General features: G+C 40.5%; 1 protein-coding gene across 4 annotated transcripts in view; it reads right to left on the bottom strand.

Annotated features, from left to right (window-relative positions):
• Positions 1–4,613, bottom strand: part of LOC121945323 (zinc finger protein 516-like) — a 57,494-nt gene extending 52,881 nt beyond the window's left edge. The window contains exons 1-2 of one of the 4 annotated variants that reach the window (XM_088083993.1): positions 4,506–4,578; positions 1,648–1,809 (exon numbers count right to left, since the gene is read on the bottom strand). The gene's annotated coding sequence lies outside the window, so the exon portion shown is untranslated. Of the gene's footprint in view, positions 1–1,647; positions 1,936–4,505 lie in introns of those variants that run through there. The other 3 variants (XM_042489446.2, XM_042489445.2, XM_042489447.2) reach the window with 3 other exon arrangements.
• Positions 4,614–18,855: the final 14,242 nt, after the last annotated feature.

Raw genomic sequence — 18,855 nt, 5'->3', positions numbered from 1 at the left:
TGTAAAAGTCAACTGATAGCCACAATGTGTCATATTTAAACACAGGGCATGTTCCTCTTTTGCATTGCTTAGCAATGTTCAACAAGTGATCTCAGACAGTGTTTGGACACTTGGATGACATAACCGACGAAGAAAAATACACCCACACTGTGGCTTTTCCTTACACATATTAAAAAAAAACCAAGTATGACCTTAAGTCTTACACTCCTGCCATTCCACAGAAACCAAGAAAAGAATTTACCTAAAGCTTCACACACTTAATGTGTTTACCTTCAAATCTATTCCTGGTACTGTTCATGGGTTGGAAAACAGGTGGCGCTCTTAGGGACTATTTATTATCCAACAGTCAGTTTGGGGAAGTTGGCCCATTTATTGTTGTGCGGTGTTGCGTTTGCTACTATCACCACAGAGTGGGGGCAGCAGGCTGTGGCAGAAATGTTTAACATAATGTCTGAAATCTGACATGGGGAGACAATGTAATCCTGTCTGCAAAACAACACCCTGTCTCTTCCTCCCTCCCTCCTCCCCTTCCTCGCTCCTCTCTCTATCTCTCTTTCTCTTTCTCTGTGTGACCTTACACAGAAGAAAACACTGTATCTTTAGAGAGAAAAAACAGCGCACCACAGAAAGACAATATCAAAGGAGAGGGGAGAAAATGCTGTCAAGCACAGAAAGCTCTCGGCTGATGACACCATGAACACTGCCAGTTTGAAAAAAAAAATTACTGGAATAACTGAAGGAATAACACACAGAGTACAAAGAATTTCATACAGGTTGAAAAAACAGCATACAGTAAAACTCATTCAAGTACACACAAGTGGCAATTAATCGACATATCACAGTGGTGTGTGTGTGTGTGTGTGTGTGTGTGTGTGTGTGTGTGTGATCACTCTAAAATCTATTTACAGTTAAAATCCAGATAAGACAGTGCCTTAGTTTTTTTCTTTATCATTTGTATCATTTGTATACCTTCAATTATAAACGAGAATGGATGCACGCATGTTTTGGCACTGGTGCGCGCACCCGTACACGCACGCGCTCACTTCTCTCTCTCTCTCTCTCTCTCTCTCTCTCCCTCCTGCAAACTCTGCTTTTACATAACTATCTCCTCTGATACTCCAGCCTTCCCCCTGAGGGAGGATCACTATGACAATCCCATAATATACCTATAATGGGTATCTTTAATGTTTAACAGCTTTTATTGTGACCTTTATGGATTTTTTTGCTCCTATTATCATCTATGGCATAGCTATTATTTTCACTTAGCGTCTCTTGCTGCTGTTTAGTAAGTTTAAATCACTCTTGTGATACTTTAAAAGGTCGTTACATCGCCTTTAAAACCACTGTGCAATTCCTAACAGAACTTATTTTTTCTGCCTGGTTCATGTAAAGCGCTCTTCAGTGTGTCTTTTGTCGCAAGGTTCCACTCTGTTATCAGTCCAACATTCCTCAAAATGACCCTTATCTCCACTGTAGCACATGTACTTTTGCTGCCCGTTTCTCAATCTTCACTCCTAAAGGAAATGACTGGGTTAAAAACCAAAGAGTGTGTACTAATAGCCAAAGATTGCACTGTAACAGCAGCAGCCCGACGAACGCACCCTCCAAATAACAAACAGTGATAATTATATACAGTCACTTCCTTACCAGTTAAAGCACCGCTGAGCTCTCACACACACTCACAAAAAGCAGGACCGGTGCAGCTCTCCAAAAAAAGCAAATAGAAAGAGTCCAGATCCGGTAGAGATAAGAGGAGACACAGTGTAGCTTCCAGCGCGGCGACTGACAACAGCGACCCGAGGTTCAACTCTGCAAAAAAATCGTGTGGAATTATTATTATCTCTGGCGAATTCCTCTCTCCCTGCGTTAGAGAGCAGCACAGGTTCCTCTCTCTCTCCCTCGCTGTTTCTCTGTCTCCCTCTCTCTCTCTCTCGTCTCTTGTCGTTTCGCTGGTGCTGCCTTCAGGTGTTGTCGGAAATGGCGGGACTCGGAGGTGAAAACTGGCAAACGTTGGGAATTCCGGGGTCACTTCAGTGTAAAGGGAAACTGTTGACTCACTGATGAAGCTTCCATAGAAAAGGGGGATTTTTGTGATATCTGTGCTTTAAGAGTTGACGGATTGATCGGCTTGGCTGATTGGCCATTTATTTTAATGATCACCAATAAAATTTATTAATTAAAAAGTGCAAAGAAAGTGTCAGCATGGGAGGAACTTTTACTTTGTAAAACTCTAGGGTGTTATTTTGATTTATTCCTCTCTTTTTTTCTAAAAAAAACAAAAAAGTTTCTGGGAACTTGCTGAATATGATGCTGAAAGTCTCAGTTTTGATTAAACATTTGCTAAAGTCATTTAAACCAAAGCTTTGAGTTGGAGTTTGTTATATTCCAAATTCTAAATATTGACAGAAAGATTTTTAATTTTATTGTAAATGCATATTAGTTCCAAATATCGGTTATCGGTCTTGTTAACTACTAATAATCTGTATCTGCCTTAAAAAAACAATATTGGTTGACCCCTACTTTGCTTCCAAATAGAGTATTATCGAGGGTGGAATGTAAATAAAGTAGTTTTAATCAAGTAATAGGCTACTTAAGTACTACTTTAAGGTACTTGTCCTTTACTTGAGTGCTTCCGGTTAATGTTAGTACTTGTTCACAGTTTTCTGACTTTAATTGATTAAATTGATTTAATTTCTAGAGTTATCATTAATAAAATATATATATATAATGGTATTGTGATAAAACACGTGTGATCATCGGACACCCTTTAAGTCACATTAGAGAGCACAGCTCCCTCCTGGTGTGACATATTGAAGGTATTTGTGACCAAACCTGTGCGATTTAATCACTCAAATGGCGGAGTTTATGCAGCACCTGAATGCACCACGAATGGAAAGAAGCTTTCTGTGTGTGCGTGCGTGTGTGTGTGTGTAAGTGTGTGTGAGTGAGAAACACCGAGGACAAGATCGAGGGCGAAAAAAAAGCAGAAGCAGAAAAGTTTGTCCCCGCGATGTAGTCCTTGTCCCTAAACATGAGTCCACACACAGAGGTCATACTGTGTGTCTGTCTCATTTATGTCTCCATCGCTTCCTATCAGCACGATCAGCTGCCGTGTTCATGTGTGTGTAGCCTATTTAAAGTGTCCAGAGACGAGAAGAGGTTTGAACAATTGTCCCCAGCTCACCAGCACTCCCACCACCAAGCATGTGCAAACGAGTTCGTGCGTAAAAAGACATGTTGGGCACATATCTGTAATTTGGTTCACTTTTAGCCACATGCGCTCATTTTGGCACAGTCACCTGGGCGTACACGTCTGATAATTGAGCTGAAGACAAACCAGAAAGACGTCATTAATGTCATTAATTCGGATTGTCTCGCACACACACACACACACACACACACACACACACACACACACACACACACGCGGCTTTAGTCCCATTGTGTCCCCCTACAATAACAGCAGGCTCACATCCTGTAGGTGCATCTTCATTTGGGAGGGGGGGAGAAAAAAAGTTACATGCACAGACTCCCCATCACACACACATGCATACCCCCCCCACTCCCTTTACTCCTCCCTCGCCACATGTTTCCGCCCCCCCTCACAAACACAAGCGCGCGCGCGCGCACGCACACACCGCATGCAGATGAGTTGTAAGAGCTCGAATTGGCGCAGAGATTGAAAGAAGAAGAAGAAGAAATGCGACACAGCAGAGATCTTCCAGCGGTTTCAGATCCTCATACTAATAACACGTAGAGCAGTTTCGTTCCGGCTGCTGGCACCTGTGCCTTGCTCAGTGGCAGTTTTGCCATGCCTATTATGTAGGACACGTCTTCCTAATATGGATATAGCCCCCTCTACCCCTCCCTAACGTCCACCTCCACCCTGTGTCTCTGTGTGAATAAAACAATCTTTTTAAAAAAAACAAAACAAAAAACTGTTCCTCCACCTTTTGGATGTTTCTGCACTGAGCTTTTTTTTTTAAAATCTACTTTATTGAAGCAACAAATCTGTATGCTGCTGTGATAGAGTGTGTTGTTAAAAAAAAAAAAAAAAAAGAAATTACTCAAGGAAGAGATGAGTGTGTGTGGTGAGCTGGTGGAAAGTTTGCTTAACCTCAGGGAGGATACCACCCTGGCCGTTCTCAGTGTATTCCCACATTTCTTATTTGAATAACAGACTTTAGGGCAGCTTTTATAAAGCCTGACACTGACTACGGCAACTCACACACATCTCAAGTATCATTTAACTGCTCCAAGTTCTATAACGACTCTGAAAAGTGGAAATTATATTTTTCCACACTTCTCGCTTATGTGCCTTGCGACGATCACCCACAGGAGGTCATACGATATTTTTTTCTTCTTTAATCAGCCACTACACCCTTGCCTGCATGTAACCTATTTATAAATCAAGATCCGACAATCGCCTTCCACCCACAGCCCATTCAGAGCACGCGACATGGTCCGGTACTATACTGCGTATAAAAAGGAGGAAATGTGCGTACCTGCTTGATCCAAAAGAATAATCCAGGGTGACTTCAAGAAGCAGAGACAATCCTAAAGGTGAAAGCATGCTCTTTGCAGTGTATGCTGAAGTGCATGATTGAGTAGGTCGAGTCCATTCGGTCTCGCGGGGGTGCGCTGGAATTCCTCGCTGCGATTATTTTCATATCGCGGATACGTTTCGTGTTAAAATTGAACATATAAACTCACACGTGTGATTTTAACCACAGGAACAACAGTGGTGAAATTGTCAGCTAGGTGTCCACGTGAATGTTTTCTTAATTTCCTGACACCCCTTTTCCGCGGCCATATGGTTTCTCCCGCATTAAATGGAACTATCTGCTATTGTCTCATCAGCGAAAAGTTGTTGATACTACTACGGGCTCAAAAAAAGTGTGTGAGGAGTGTGAGAATGTCTACCATGACAATTTGTCTTATGATTTCAAAGGATGTCAAGGAAAAGCTTGAGGATACAATCAAACACAGTAATGTACTCTAAGCCTGTGTCATTATAGAGATATCTGAGGAGTCATCCTCCTTTATCCACCCTGTTGCAAAAACCCAGGGAGCTGTTTCTAAGAGAAAAAAAAATATTATAAGTGGAAATGCAGTGAAATATTATCTAACAGTAATGACCAGAATCTCCAGATCATATGGCTATAATAAAGGTTAAAAAGGCTAACTGAATTTCCAGGTTAACTCTTTGAAACGTGAGCAAAATCAGTTTGATTTCTTTGAAAACATAGGGGAAGGCTATGGGCAACTTAACAGCGCATGGCCCAAGAAATACCAAGAAATTAGTAAAAAGTTTCAAGGAAGAAAAAAACTGAAAATAAGCAAAGAAAAGTGAAAAACAAAAAATGATCCGAAAACTACAGAAAATTAAAAATATATAGCCTATGTGTCTGTTTTTTTTCTAATTTAAAATGTGTAATTATAATAATTATAAATATAGTTTTCTGGACATTTCCACTAATTTTTGATAGCTTCCTAATATTTCTCCCCAACTAATTTGTTGCAATTTATGGGACATTTCTTGCCAAGTTGGTCATTGCCTTTTTTCCTCATGTTTTTGAAAGAAATCAAACCTAGTTGCTTATCAAACAGTTAAATAGCTTGTCAGAATACAGCACAACAAAACTGATGTCAAACTAGGTTTTAAAGGGTTAAAGCTGGGGAAACCCCACTCCTTCTTTTTCCCATAAATATGTCACTCACAATGTTACAATTTTCTACCCGCATATTTCCATTCTGTGCCATCAAGACATTGATTTTTGTTTCATGGTGGAAATGCCCTGAAAGAAATGAAACTTCTGCATTCAAACAATGTACATGTGTCCTACGTTTACTGGCAGAGTTTCCCCTGTTTTTGATACTGTTGGAATGCATGACCGTCGCCTAACTACTTTATTTTCAGTCAAGCAGGTTTTCAATCCTGTTCCACACACACACACACACAGGTTTGACACTGGCAAACAAAATAACAGCAACACCAACTCAAGGTCAATCCATGCTCAAAAAGTAACCGCATAACTGCAAAGTTTTTATATCACATATTGTGGCTAATATTATGCTACATGTGCTTCACTTTTGGAAAATAAGGCTGGAAAAAGTGAGTTGATTAATTAGGTCCCGTGTTACATAAGATGAGTAAATGCCAGGTTAAAAAGGGTTAAAGTGAATTCCCTTGCAGGACAGGAAAATCTAGAAAATCTTGAAAAATAAATGTGATAACGCAATGGTGTAGAAATGTTTGAACAACTGTGGTTATTTGTCTAATAAATCTAATTAAGCCTCATAAAATGAGTATTTTTCAATACTTGTGATTTCACATTATCACCGCAAATTACACAGTCACCCCCAAACATGTATGCATTTCCTCAGAGCGTTAGGAGCATGAGGCTTAGCTGATTTTAAAATGTACTCCAGTTTATTGTATGCTGAAGTCATGTGTAATAACTGTCACTCCACAGCGTTGTTGTGGGTGTTGTGCAGAGGTCAGGCTTGTTTGCTCAGCATGCGTGCAGTGAGAGGGAGCCATGTTGCTGACTGGTGATGTGCCAGTGAGTTAAGACACACAGACATCTTATCAGCGAAGAGCCCTCAAATTGTAACGGCAGTGCTTTACACATGCAAGCCCCCAGAGCTCCATGGGGTCTCCCTTAGCATTTGCACACATATACTGAAAATACACACATACGGGCCCACACATTGAGCAATGAGTTCCATATAAGCCCTTAAATGCATCACTGCTTCCTCAAATATCTGCTAATATCCAAACACACCCGCATGTGTGCTGACATGCACGTACAGATGATCGTACAAGACTGTTAAGTAAGTCATTATGTCCTTGATGACATATGATCTGCTCAGCTGTACGCACAAGACACACACACACGCATATGAAAATACTGTGATAGCCCCTCCCGTGTGCACATACACACCCATATCTACTAAAATGCAGCATTGCATTCTTGAAATGTGATCTGCGCGCACGCTCAAACTCCCACACCCGTGCACATGCATGTGGACTTCCTTACACACACACACACACGCACACGCGCACACACACACAGATATATGTTTATCATGTATTATGGCTTCTTAAGGACTTCATTCCATGCTTTAAAAAATGTGACACTCCCATGCGTGCACACACACACACACACACATACTCCGTCACAGCTGACGTTCCTTATTATATGCATGAAAAGAAAAAAATATCTTCCAACACCCATGAATATAATAACAAACACACAGCACTTAAGTGATACATAGTTACAACAATGAACAGAGCCTCCTGCTTTCTCTCTCTCTCTCTCCCTGTAGTGTGTGAGTCACTGTTCAGATACTTCCTGTTATAAGAGAGCAGCTTTAAAACACACACACACACACTCTCTCTCTCTCTCTCTCTCTTTCTTTCTCTCTTCCTCTTTCTGTCTATTCCTGCTTTCCAAGTCAGAGGGAATGTCAGGCCAAACACACACCAAGGTGTCCTCTCCCCCTCTCTCTCATTCTCTCTCTCTCTTTTCCCCCTGAACCGTTCGGCAGAGAAGCCTCCCTGTCGTTCGTCAAACGCCCTTCAGTCTGCAGGTCACCCACTCAGCATTTTAAAACATACCTCAGTGAACCTTCACCTTTAAAAACCTACTGTACCAGCTGTGCAAACGCATACAACAATGCATGCATGCGTTTTGCACACTATTGCATGCGTAGCTGCTTGTTCGTGCGTGGCAGACAAACGCACACCTCGGGGCAGCTCTTATAATAGCTACCCCTGATATCCACTGCAATGATGTTCACTGTTGTAGGCAGCATTGATTTACATTACGGTATACAGTGTCTGTGCATGTTGGACTACAGGTTGAATTGCACTTAATGAAAGAAGAAAAATAATCAAGTTGTATGAAAATGTTTCAGATTTACTTAGAACATCGATGCTTTAAGGGGATGGTTTCTTTTTCAAGGTGGGGTTGTATGGGGTATCCACAGATATCATATTACAAACTGTTGACAGTTGGCGCACCCCCAGTTTGGAGCAGCAGGCTGGAGTCCGGCATGGAAGCTAAGCAATGGACTGCTGTCGATGCGGACAACAACCAAACATATTTAGCCATTTAAAACAGTCCCACCAAAAAAAAAACCCACCATATTAGTAGAGTAATTAGAATATTTTCATTGCTTTGCCTGTCAGACAGTGATTTCCAACATCATCCACCTGCAGAAGGCTCAAATCGGTGTTGCGTCACTAAGTCAACATAAAATTGAACATTAAAAAAGGGCAAAACATCAGAGTGTAAACAAGGTTAATGAAGCTGTTCTATCGCTCTCTTCAGAGCCAGACTCCATTGAGAAAAACAGCAATTTAACATCGTTGAACACAGAAGCTGCTGGTCCACCGTTGCCTCTATCAGTTAGATTGTTGGTGTTATTGTGTGACTTTGGTGTTTAAATAGGTTAAGTCACAATAATACTAACAAACTACCAGCGGCAGACCATCAGCTCCCATGTTCAGAGAGCTAAAATTACTGTTTTTCTTAATGTAGTTTGATGGCTTTGACAAGATCATTGATAGGGAAATAAGCTGTTAATGGCTTCCCTGTCGAAACAAGCTGTCTGATGAAAAGGTAAAGCTATGAAAATAATCTCCTGTATGTAATACATTGACTATGGATAAGTATCTCATACAACCCCACTTCAACAAATCTGAGCTATCTCTTTAAGTCACAAATAGGACCATAGGACAAATAACAATACTATTACTACTACTACTAATGATAGTAATAACAATAACAATAGTAATAACTTTATTTATATAGAACCTTAAAAACAAACATTTCAAAGTGCTTTGAGAAACAAAGCAAAAGCAGAAACAGGATAATCAGAAGACAACATAGCAAAAGACAGCCTAACAGTCCACCAAACATATGCAAACAAATACATAAAAAAATGCAAAATGCATGTAAATAAATACAAATACAAATTTTATAAGAGCAATTAAAAAATGAGAAGACATCACATAAAAGCAAGCCTATGAAGTCCTTATTTCTCGTGTTGTCTATTTAAAATATACCAAAATATAAATATAAAACTAGAAACTATTTTATTTTCTGAACAGCATTTTTTTTTCTCTTTTGAGATTTAATTCCTGCTCTGGCTGTGATCCACTTCTCTTGAATACTTCCATAAAGTTTAGTCTTCTCTGTCTCAAAATGGCACGCTGTTCGGTACTAGGATACACAGCCATCACGAGCACTCTCCAGTGACTGACACCTCCAGCCCCCTTGTGCTCAATTAGCTTGTAGTGCATTAGCGACCGCATGCTAATTGTCAGCTGGCAAAGGAGTGCAAGGAGAACCCTCAAGGAGATACCTCAGGGAGGGGGAGAGGGAGGGAGAGAGGGGGGTGGAGGTGCTTTGTTGCCTAACCAGCCCATGAGCAAATACAGTATCTTGGAGCAGCAGGAGGAGGAAGCCCACATCTTGCCACAGGACGTGAAATATTTATGGGATATCGCATTACCTCTTTTGAATAAGACAAATTACACCTTTTTTTTGGAATCTGATGCGACACCTCTCCCAATTCAGTTAAAGAATTCAAGTCAAATATGCTTTGTAGGTATTAAACAAATAAATCTCTTTCTCTCTCTTCAGGTGATGTTGCAGCAGGGACAAAGGTTTCCCGAATGAATGCATGTGGTTTCGAATAGAGAGGCACCGGGTCTTTTTACCTCTTCGTTGTTATAGGAGGAAGTGCGGCTCCCTCACTCTCACTCTCTCGCTCTCTATCTTGTTGACTCAATCTGAAACAGCTTTTGGATCTCATCTATTTCCTGGTTGCACTCTTCCCCTCCTCTCCTCTTTAAATTTTTCACATCTCTTCTCATTTTTGCTCTCTCCCTCCCTCCCTCTCTGCTCCTCTTCTTCTCTTTTTGACCACCTTTTCCTTTCCAGCTTATCAAATTCCATAGGGTGGGGAGGGGAAGTGAGGGGTGGATCCACCCACATGAGTAATCATTCATGCTATTTTAGCGGCGTTGTTCTCGGCCGGGCCACAACATCCACCTGCAGAAGGCTCAAATCGGTGTTGCGTCACTAAGTCAAAATAAAATCGAACATTAAAAAATGGCAAAACATCAGAGTGCAAACATAGTTAAATCATGCTAATGGTAGATAATTCTGTAGCAGGGAGGATGAAGATGAAGGTAAATGGCTGAGTCCTGCTGTTGTTAGTTCAGGGTGTGTATCTGTGTGTAGGGCCGGGAGGGGTTGTTGAAAAGTCCTCTCGGTATAAAGCGAAGGTGACTGATTGAGAAGTCCCAGGTTGTGTTCTGTTGCTAATATAGTTATGTGGTGTAATCGTGCAGTAATAACATCATAATCCCATCTGGAATGAGAAACTGTGGACTGTGTGCTACAGTGATTGAGGCCATTTCCTGTGTGTGTGTGTGTGTGTGTGTGTGTGTGTGTGTGAGAGAGAGAGAGAGCGAGAGAGAGTGTGTGTCTGTGGCAGTGCATTTTAAGCAGTGGTGACTGCAGGAGGCAGCCTGATGGATACAGGATCATACTGCAGCGCTCACATTGTCTTCAGTCCTCTTCCTCCTCCTCCTCCTCCTCCTCCTCCTCCTTCACCCTCCCCTACTGTCCGCCTGCCTCTCAGCAGAATTATCACTCTAAAACACACACACACACACACACACACACACACACGCGCATGCATGCAGGAGCAAAGGCAGCCACATGCAAGCATTGCTTACACCTTCCCTGCAGGAAAAGATACAAGCTGTAAGTGCACGAGCTGATTGCAGGAGAGCCGCTGTCCGAAAGTGCACACATGCAAAACACACACACACACACACACACACACACACACACACACACACACACACACACACACACACACACAAAGCACACGTATACTCCCCTGCTCATTCAAAAGCAGCCATGCATGCTCAGAAGCAAGGTGCCTGTGAGAGCAAACAACAAGACAAAAACAGCCATCAGGGATACGCCGAGTGTATCACAGCATCTCAGCGTGGGATTTCATCATCAAATCTTATGTCAGGCTGCGAGTGTGCTGCACAGAAGGATCCCATGTCTGACTTACACAAACAGGAAGTCAGACAGGGAGCTGTGCCTTGCCACGCGTGCACACATGGTACATTTTACCAGTGACAGCAGACCTTGTTACACACGGCTTGTCTAGAGGAAGGGAAGTGTCCACTCCTGTCTTAGCCCTTTAATTCAAACACAGAGACACCTCTGTCTGTCCTCAGGTTCAAAGGAGATAGAGAGGAGAGAGAGGGGGTTGGCTGTGTGTGTGTGTGTGTGTGTGTGTGTGTGTGTGTGTGGTGAGGACAGGCGGGAAAGGGTGCCTAAAGTTTGTTTAGGTTGTATAAATGCATGCGTACTGGCTTCGTTCTATACGCTGTGGCACAAAGTGCAATTTGAGGCCGCCACTATTGTGCTTTACATTGTGCCACCCGCTGGCTTTGTATCGGGTGCTGCTTCATGCATATACGGTGTCCAATGTCACTACAAAAAAAAAAGTAATCCTTTTTCTGACTTCTCTAGTATCGCTTCCACTTTTCTCATCAGATGAAAAAAAAAGCCTGGCAGTATTTCTGTTGAAAACTATTTTTAAGGGATTAAGTAACTCCTATATCACATTTTAGGTGAATAAATGCTCTTTAAAACTGCTACATTTAATTTTAGCAAATGCTGTATAAGCAGGTCTAAAAGTGCACGCAAGTATTCTTTTTTTAATCAAACCAAGTGTCTTTTTCAACATCATACTGCATGTGAAAGGCATCCACCTTGCTTTAAAATAATTCATATTACCTCCAAGTGTATTTGTGCAATGATGTTGTAATTAACACGTTGGCCTGGACGTGTTGCATGTTTGACATTGTGTCTGACATTGAATCCTGCGGTAGACAAGTGCTCAGAGGCATGTGATGAGTATGCTGGCGAGAGAGGCTGGTCTGGACTCCAGGCGACACACCATATGATATTGATTATCTTTTGTTTGGCTATCTCTGCAGCTCCTTGCCCTAAAGGACTTAACTCGCATTATTGTCTGGCATGAGGCTCTATTACTCCAATTTAGCCAGCTCACCAACCGCTGCTGTTGAAATGTTGACCATGAGATCTTATAACGAGGCAGCTACACATCGCACTCTGTTCATATTTTAGTCAAACGAACTTTTTAAAAAGAAATAATGCTAATAGGCTGAGTTAAATGTGCCAGGGACCTTCAGATCTAAAAACAAAAGGAAATTTGGTCTAATATGTACACGATCATTTAATATTAATAATACAAAGGGAAATTACTTCATTAACCAAACATTAATAATCTCACAAGGTCAAGTGTATTAATATTAACTGGAGACTAGGCTTTAAAAATCTTTTCTTCCTCTTCTGCTTCTTTTTCTGCTCTGCTTCAACCAATATTCAATGAGTCCTTCAGATACATGCTGTTTGCTGTGACACCTGCTATAATATGCAACGCTTTAAAATATGTCAGGGCAGTGCATAAAGATGCACATATTTGTAAAGTGGAGAGAAAAGCTGTATCTGTAACCTGCTAGATTTTCTTTTGCTCCCTCTCTGGGTTTCATCATATCATAAAGTGCAAAAGTTCAACTAGGCGAGTGGCGTTTTCACAGTGTTTGTGTGTGAGCGTGTGTTTCTGTGAGAGTTCAAGGTGGTGAGAGTGTTGCTTAGGCCAGTGGTTTTCCTTTCTTTTTTTTCTTTGTTGGCAACACATTTTCTATGAGATACTTCGTGCTGGTGACCAAGGTCACACGGTAGGCATTTTAATTGGTGATGTAATTTTACTCTTTTGGGTATAACCAGTGTATTGGCAGAATGCAGGGTTTCCAACACTGATTTCAGTTATGAATTCATTTCAAGAATATTTCCATACTTAAACTGTGACGACAACAACAACAAGAAGGTACAGTCTTGCCTTAACATACTACTAACTCTAATTCATTTAAAATAACTTGAAAAAAATAGTTGCCATAACATAATTTTATGAGGAATCAACTGTGTTCATAATTATGGTATGAAGTTTGAAGTATGAAGTACATAAAACATTAATGTGAAAAAAAAATTGCACCAATTTCATTTTTATCAGTAATTAACTGAAAAACATGTGTTCATAGTTACGGTAACAGTACGTACCACTTTAAAATTCCTTTTAAATAATATGAAAGACTGAATTTTTAAGAGGAATTAACATAAAAAACTTGTGTTCATTGATATGATAATAAACAAGTTTTTAAGTTGATAATCCATACTTCATTCATTCATTTGTTCCAGCTAAGTTTTCCACATTATCTGAAAGGAATTCTTAATTACCATATTTCTGAAAACACGTTTTAAATTAATTACTCATAAAATTAAAGTTGTTCCAACAATTTTTTTAGACATTATTTAAAAGGAATTTTGAAGTGCAAAAGTAATTATAAGGAGTTTTTACCTGGTAATGAAAAAGTTCAATTCAATACCAATGCTTCTACATAAATAAACAAGACCATCAGCAATAATAGAAGTGATTTTTATACAGTTACTCTTAATGCCTGACACAGGGTTCCCACGGTCATGGAAAACCTGAAAAAGCCATGTAATTTCACAATCATATTTTCCAGGCCAGGAAAAGTCATGGAATCAGTAAAAAATATTCAAACTTTTGGGAAAGTCCTGGAAATTTGTTGTGTTTAATGCAATTGTTGAAGCAATCTAACATGGACAACCTCAACCTCTCTCTCATCTCCTCATTTGTGTATGCAGAAATTATGTTTGAATCTGATGTGTTGCCACGCACAAAATGCCACAAAAAAGATATGGGTGAAGCTAATTTGCTTAGGTTTCAAAGGGTTAATTAATGTGATGAAGCATTTTCATTTTTGCTCATCATGTTTTATTGCATACTGTTTTAAATAGAGATATATAATGAATATAAACATGGCAGATTATGACAGGTCTTAGTTTTCTTTTTGACATTTCAAAAGCACCTGGGAAAAAGCTTAAAGCAAACCCACTGACAGGAGTAAATTTATGTGACTCCCAGTGTCACTATTTTTCAGTTAGATGCCCGCCACTATTGAAAATCCATGAAACAAGATTTCAGCTGGAGGAGCTATAGAGTTCAGGCCCCATATTAGTGCCCTTGCAGACACTTACAAAATCTGAAATAGTACTATATCTAAAACCTGCTTACACACCCACTCGCCTCAAACACTCTCACTCACTCACCATCATACCCACTCCCATACTCACTCCCTCCCCTGTCAGTATGGGAAGGTTGAAATTAATATTGCCACTGCAAGTAATAGTACTACTACTTCTGTTACTGCTGTTACTACTGTTGAAACTGACCGCAGTGGTTCACACTCACACACACAGGACTGATATCATTAAAGGGACTTTGCACTCTGTTAAACTTGGGAGACCTTTTAGAGACATATTAAAGACAAAAGTGTCAAAATCTAAGCAGCAGAGGTCAACATATACCGCCTGTTTTTGAAACTCCACAACGTTTGTAATACAGCCTGTCTGTTAAAAAAACAAAACATTACATCACGGTGATATCATCAGGGGTATTATCTCAGCCTGGACAAAGCTTCACTAGAGCCACAGAAGACATAACACCTCTTTCATTTTCACACAGGAACTGTACTAACTCAGTAGTACTGGTAAAACAAGCAGTTCTATGAAACTGATCTTTGTGTGAAATTCATAGGACAGCTTAAGCGTGAAAGGTGAAGAGAGAGAGAGGGGATGACATGCAGCAAAGGGCTAAGGCCAAAATCAAACCTGCAGCCTCCATACATGAGGCATCCCACCACTTAGCCACCGGGTGCCCCACAACTTTATTTTTTAAATCTAATTTGTGAAATTCTACCATTTTAGTCAATTGAGCACCAGATATTTTCAATCTCCAGGGCTCTTTTTTTGGTCTATTCATGGTATTTGTTAAACAGAAAGAAAAAGAATCAAAATGACAAACAATGTACTCTTATAATGTGTGTGTAATGTGTAAGGATACTATATATATAAATACAACAAACCCTTTTCATGTTTGATTTAGGGCCAATAAGTTTTCATTCCAACCAAAAAACTGAAGCTGATAAATCACCTGCTGTTCACTTGTTGTTTAGAAACCTGCACACATGTCTGGGCTGCCTTCCTTTTTCCACACTCTCTGTACATTCATCATCCACAGGAGGGATGAATTGAGCACTGCGTACTAATATACAAATACACATGTGGTCAGCAGCGTGACAGAGTCTCGTGGTGCTTCCCCACTCACATCCACCTACCAGTGCTGTGGTAAATAACATTCAGCTCAGAGTCGGCGCACATTTATCTGCAACTGTGAAACTTAACAAATAGTCGTTTGGCAGCGCAAAAAAACACAGACGTCTTGAGTTACCCTCCACTTATCTTGATCTTTCTAATTATATCCACGGCATGTGTGTGTGTTAGTGTGTGCCTGTGTACGCAACTGTGTGTTTGACTTTCCTACTTATGCCACAGACAGCTGTTGTTTGTATTGCCCCAAGTGCTCAGACTGACTTTGTAATTAGCCCTATCTGTGTTTTACTTTACTGAAGTGATGAGTGTGTGTGTGTTTGGAGGGGAAAGAAGAGCGACCCTCCCCACATCCCCACATCCAACACCACCGGCACCATCCCAATTCACAACACCCTACCCACCCCCAATCTGCTCTGCAAAGAAACACACACACACACACACACACACACACACACACACACACACACACACACACACACACACACACACACACACACACACACACACACACACACACAGCTCCAGCCAGCAACAATAGCTCCAACACAGGAGCCATGTTCAAAACAGCTGACATTGAAAAGTGTTAGTTTATGACCTCATTCCAAAAGAACTGAGAACATATGGAGTGTATGTTTGCATGGGATCATACTGAAACAATATTCATCAGTAGCATATCAAAGCTGCTTATACACACAGAAACCTGTTGCCTCAAGCAACAAACTTGCCTGCAAATTTTCCAAAATCTGTCAATAACATGAATTGAGATAGAGTTTTTAACATTATTTTGAAGATTCAAATAGAGAAGTTAAAAGTTGAAAAACACAGACCACATATAGGAAGGTGAGAGAGGAAATCATGGCACGGCATGCATTTTTTTTTTTTTTTTTAGTGAGAGGGGGATGGGTGGCTTTTTAGATTGTCCCTCCTCCCTCTTCCTCTGTCTTTTTTTTCCTCTTCCCTCTCATCTTTGTTCAAGGGCTGCCTGGCTAAAACAAGCCGCCCCTGCACACTGAATGAAAGTCATAATAAATGAGTCCAAAGTGGTCGACATGACATTGTCACTGACTGGGAGTTGGTGTGTTTACTTGAGATATTGTATATTATTATTGTGTGGTGGTGGTGTGTTTGAGTGTGTATGTGCTTGTGCTTTAGTGTGTGAGAGTGAAGCATAAGTGTGTGTGTGTGTGTGTGTGTTTGTGCGTGTTTGTGCGTGCGTGCGTGCGCGCATGGAAATGAGTGGGTGTGGTGTCAGGGGAGCTGCAGTAAAGTGGACAGAAATGAATGACTAAACACATACATTTAAAAACATATCAAAAGTAAAACTTTTTGTGACAGTATCTCATCATTCTTACGGTTTCATTTAATTTTGCAATAATAAAAGAGTCATGAGAAAACACAATCACCATCATTTTTCCTTCACCCCTTCATCATCATACAAGTGGCCCTGGTCTATCTCCTGGTTTAATGACCCCTGATGACGCACAAACACAATTTCCAACTCCATCTATATGCTGCGGGTAGGCAGACACACAAAGCCTCTCACTGAAAACGCTCTCTCCATCTCCCTCACAAAGCCTGCATGCCTCTCATTTGTAAATCACTTAAAAAGCATGACAAATGTGCATTGGAAGTTTCAGAGCGTCCCTCCTGAAAGCGTTTTCTCCTCTCTCATGTGAACCCTTTCTCCGTTACACACTCGTATTGTACTAACTAGGCATATAGCTTGGCGTTAGATGCAAAGTTATGGTCACTTAATTGCCATCAGGGTGGTGGCAGGTCAGTGTGATTTGGCTGATTACATTCAGTGTTTCTAGGAGCGGAGCAGAAAGGAGTTTTGTCATTGTGAAATGATTTGAGAGCAAGAGAGAATGTGAGACTGAAATCCAAAACAATGGAGTCTTGTCCACAACACTAATCCCACAGGAACATTTCTGCCGTAGACTGGGAATTACTGTGTGTTTCGATCATGTGATGGGCCATCGAGCAGCGAGTTACAGCATTTTCTTGTGTGTTTGGGTCTGAACGTAGTCTAAGTTAATGGCCAATAGCAAAGAATTTAAATTGCCACCACAACTGTATTTTACAACGGTGCTTCTGAATAAAACAGCGTATGTCAGCACGATAGCAAATCATCTCACTTATAGAAAAATAGAGGTATTATATTTAAAACATTGTTTTCACAAGGTCTGGGTCACAAAGGGGTCACCAAAAATGTAACCAACATTAAGTAGATTATCTCTCAATGGAGTCACTCCTGTGACACACAAAGGAGCCTTCACTTAAAAAAATACTTTCAGATTTTCAATGGAAAGTCTAAAGTGAAAAAAGGTCATCTATAACATCTATAAAAGCTCTTTAGAGCTGCACCACAATAGCACAGTGACAAAAATACAACAATCAACTGGTGGAAGTTTTACTGGAGGAGAGGTTTGAAGGATGTGTATTACATTCATTAAACTGGACAACCTAAGGCATTCAATGGTGCCAACCATGTCATCATATTTGTCAGGAAGGTGGCTAAACAACGCTCCAAAGTAAAATTTTGTTTAGGGATCACCTGGCATGACTACTTTCAGTTGGGTCCCTCGAACCAGATATCTGAATGAAAATGGGTTCTATTGGTAACCCCAAGTCTCTCTTAATGCACACTTTCCAATTAAAGCTATATATTTGTCTTTTTAAGAAAAAGGACAATATGGAAAACGGATTGCCAACCGTGTATAGATTGATTATACATTACAAGAGGATTACTGTGGAACTCAAAATGGCGACTGTAATGGTATTGGACTATACACATCAGAAAATTAGTAACTTTAACTGAAAAATTTAAAAAATGCATGTCATTAAAGGTACTGTATGTAACTCTAGAGAAAGCAAGTTTGTTGTAGTGTACCATTCCCAGGTTGTCAAAAACTGACGCTTTGGGTTGGTAATCGGACTAGCCCCAACCCAAAGTGTTAGCATTTGACGCTAATCGTATACACATAATCAGTTATTTAATGCTACATAACAATAAAGATTAAAGTTGTGGTTTTCAACCTTTTTGGCTTGTCACCCTTAAGTAAAAGAAGTTTCTACTCTCAGGTCATGTCAAGTGTCAAATACATATTTAGTTCCACCAAAGAGGGTTTTTCCCACAAAACTTCTCAGATGATTTCATTACAAAAAAAAGATATTTGAGGCCCAGAGGGAGAAAATTAGAATTTGTGTGGTTGATTTTTTTTTCTTTTCTCCTATCACATTAATCATCTCACCACCTTGCAGACTGTTTTGTCACTGGCTGGTAGACAAGCCATCCACATCTAATTACACGATTAAAAATATGTAACAATCCACTTTGGAACAATGAAAGCTGTCAACAATGACTGGATGAGTGAGTGTCTGCCTACAGAGCAGACAGTTATTACAGAGACAAGATGAGACTTTGGTGCCAGTCGTCCTTGCATCACAGACAGCATACAAAGTAAGCTGTCCAGTGGGACAATCTCCTAAATACACTGACCCTTAAAGATCCAGTGTGTAGGTTTTA

This window comes from Plectropomus leopardus, chromosome 11 (genome assembly GCF_026936395.1).
Source record: "Plectropomus leopardus strain MGB_pleo_1.0 chromosome 11, ASM2693639v1, whole genome shotgun sequence".
Taxonomy (NCBI): Eukaryota; Metazoa; Chordata; class Actinopteri; order Perciformes; family Serranidae; genus Plectropomus; species Plectropomus leopardus.
The sequence above is the reverse complement of the archived record's forward strand: the minus strand, read 5'-3'. Positions and strand labels throughout refer to the sequence as shown.